Raw genomic sequence first — 2,977 nt, forward strand, 5'->3', positions numbered from 1 at the left:
AGTATTAATGACAACAAATAACAAATATAAAGAATTTGAATGAGATTTTTCCACCACCATGATATCATCATAGAGACTTTATTATTTAATGAAAAAAAAAATCCTGTTCTGGGAGATAGAATATTGGGACTTTCACTTTTACTCTCCCATGTAAATAGATCACTGAAACTCTCTGTACCTTCTTCTTTATTTTTTCATATGTTTAATGTAAATCTCCTCCTTTATCTCATATTTTGTTTTTTATGCAACTTTCATTTTTTTACTCTAGTTATAGTCTCATCTTGTTATGTCTTGATTATGGCAATAAATTCCCAAATTCTTCCCTCTAGTATCCTTCTACTCAAAACTATACCAGTAGAATAACATTCTAAGCATTGCTTTCATCAAGTAATTTTACATTTCAAAATTCTATAATTCATTCTTATTGCCTGTAAAGTTACATTTTCAAAGCTCGCTTATATCCAAGTCTTTTCCTCCAGTTCATTTAACCATTATTCCTACCCAACATAGTCTGTACATCAGTTGGAATGTTTCATTACACAATTCAGAACTCAGCCCTCAACACAATAGTCTCTCACTGCACTCACACATTTCCTGAAATTGCCTTCCTAGTCCTCTTCACATATCTAATTGTAGACATTCTCTAAGATCAAACTCTTATCAGTCTTCTTCCAGGAAGGTTTTCTGAGGTTACTGGAATCAATCTTAAATCTCTATTTTCTATGATGGCCTAGAACACTGATTTCCTAATCTATTTGCTTAAAATAAATATCAATTTCTACTACATTTTTTTGTGTGCCCCTTGAGGGCAGGAGGTCTTCTCATGTACTTCATATAAATCATCTATAGTCACGAGTGCTGATGACATAAAAGATCAAAACATATTCAGAGAATTAAATTTGAAAACTTACTCTGTGTCAGAATGATTTAGGACATATGGTATAATGACCTTCACTTTGGAATGAGTCATACCATTTTTGTAGGCTATATGAGCAATGGTGATAATTAGTAGACCTAAGATTTTTCTTTTAATTGGAGATATCTATCTATCTATCTGACTATCTATCATCTATCTATACTGAATTAGACCAGCCTTGAGGTGGGAAGGTTGCCTCATTCTGTGTCCTTTCATGTAAAATCAGTAGACAAAGATAAGTTACTCTCAAATAGCTGCATTACTGGTTGTGAGAGAAATATACTGGTATTTGCATAAATTGGACTTAATTTAAGCTCTTTTCAGTAAAACAAAGAAATTTTGTTCTTATCTGATTCAGGGATTAAGCTCAAAACTACAAACTAGCCTTTAGAATAACTTGCATTCTACCATCACAAAAAATGTGGTTAGGTATTTAAGAAACATTGTATATATCAACAATTATTAAACTCTAATAAAATTGGAGTCTAGCAAATAAAGCCAATATTACAATATGTATACTGATTGAATCAGTATGTCAGACATACTAACAGAATCAGTATGATTCTGATTTTTTTATATCTTTCTGTATTTTAAACATCAATTGTTATCCTCAATATTTTTCCATTTAATTTAATCCTCCCAATAAACCAAGGTCAGCATTATGCCTATTTTGCAGATTAAACACTTAACATTAAGTGATGCAAAATCATTATTTTCAAAAACCAAATTCAAACCCTGCTTTTCTGCTCCCCTCTTTTCACCATGCTATACTTAACAAAATATACACATCCACAATTACTGTTATTGCTAAAATAACATTTGTATAGTTATAACAAATTGACATATTTATATAATATTGGCATTATATTTAGCATATCACCTAAAATTTTTTTTTAAATTTTTTTATTTTTTCAGCATAACAGTATTCATTATTTTTGCACCACACCCAGTGCTCCATGCAATCTGTGCCCTCTACAATACCCACCACCTGGTGCCCCCAACCTCCCACCCCCCACCCCTTCAAAATTCTCAGATCGTTTTTCAGAGTCCATAGTCTCTCATGGTTCACCTCCCCTTCCAATTTCCCTCAACTCCCTTCTCCTCTCCATCTCCCCTTGTCCTCCATGCTATTTGTTATGCTCCACAAATAAGTGAGACCATATGATAATTGACTCTCTCTGCTTGACTTATTTCACTCAGCATAATCTCTTCCAGTCCCGTCCATGTTGCTACAAAACTTGGGGATTCATCCTTTCTTTCTTTTTTTTTTTTTTTTTTTTACAGCTTTATAAACATATATTTTTATCCCCAGGGGTACAGGTCTGCGAATCGCCAGGTTTACACACTTCACAACACTCACCATAGCACATACCCTCCCCGATATCCATAACCCCACCCCCTCTCCCAACCCCCTCCCCCCATCAACCCTCAGTTTGTTTTGTGAGATTAAGAGTCACTTATGGTTTGTCTCCCTCCCAATCCCATCTTGTTTCATTTACTCTTCTCCTACCCCCTCAACCCCCCATGTTGCATCTCCTCTCCCTCATATCAGGGAGATCATATGATAGTTGTCTTTCTCCAATTGACTTATTTCGCTAAGCATGATACCCTCTAGTTCCATCCACATCGTCGCAAATGGCAAGATTTCATTTCTTTTGAGGGCTGCATAGTATTCCATTGTGTATATATACCACATCTTCTTTATCCATTCGTCTGTAGATGGACATCTAGGTTCTTTCCATAGTTTGGCTATTGTAGACATTGCTGCTATAAACATTCGGGTGCATGTGCCCCTTCGGATCACTATGTTTGTATCTTTTAAAGATTTTATTTATTTATTTGACAGAGAGAGATCACAAGCAGGCAGAGAGGCAGGCAGAGAGAGAGGAGGAAGCAGGCTCCCTGCTGAGCAGAGAGCCCGATGTGGGGCTGGATCCCAGGACCCTGAGATCATGACCTGAGCCGAAGGCAGTGGCTTAACCCATTGAGCCACCAGCCGCCCCTCACCTAAAATTTTTACATATTTTTAAAACTTTCTGAATCTACGATAGTGTTAAGACT

Source organism: Lutra lutra, chromosome 11 (genome assembly GCF_902655055.1).
Source record: "Lutra lutra chromosome 11, mLutLut1.2, whole genome shotgun sequence".
NCBI classification, from domain to species: domain Eukaryota; kingdom Metazoa; phylum Chordata; class Mammalia; order Carnivora; family Mustelidae; genus Lutra; species Lutra lutra.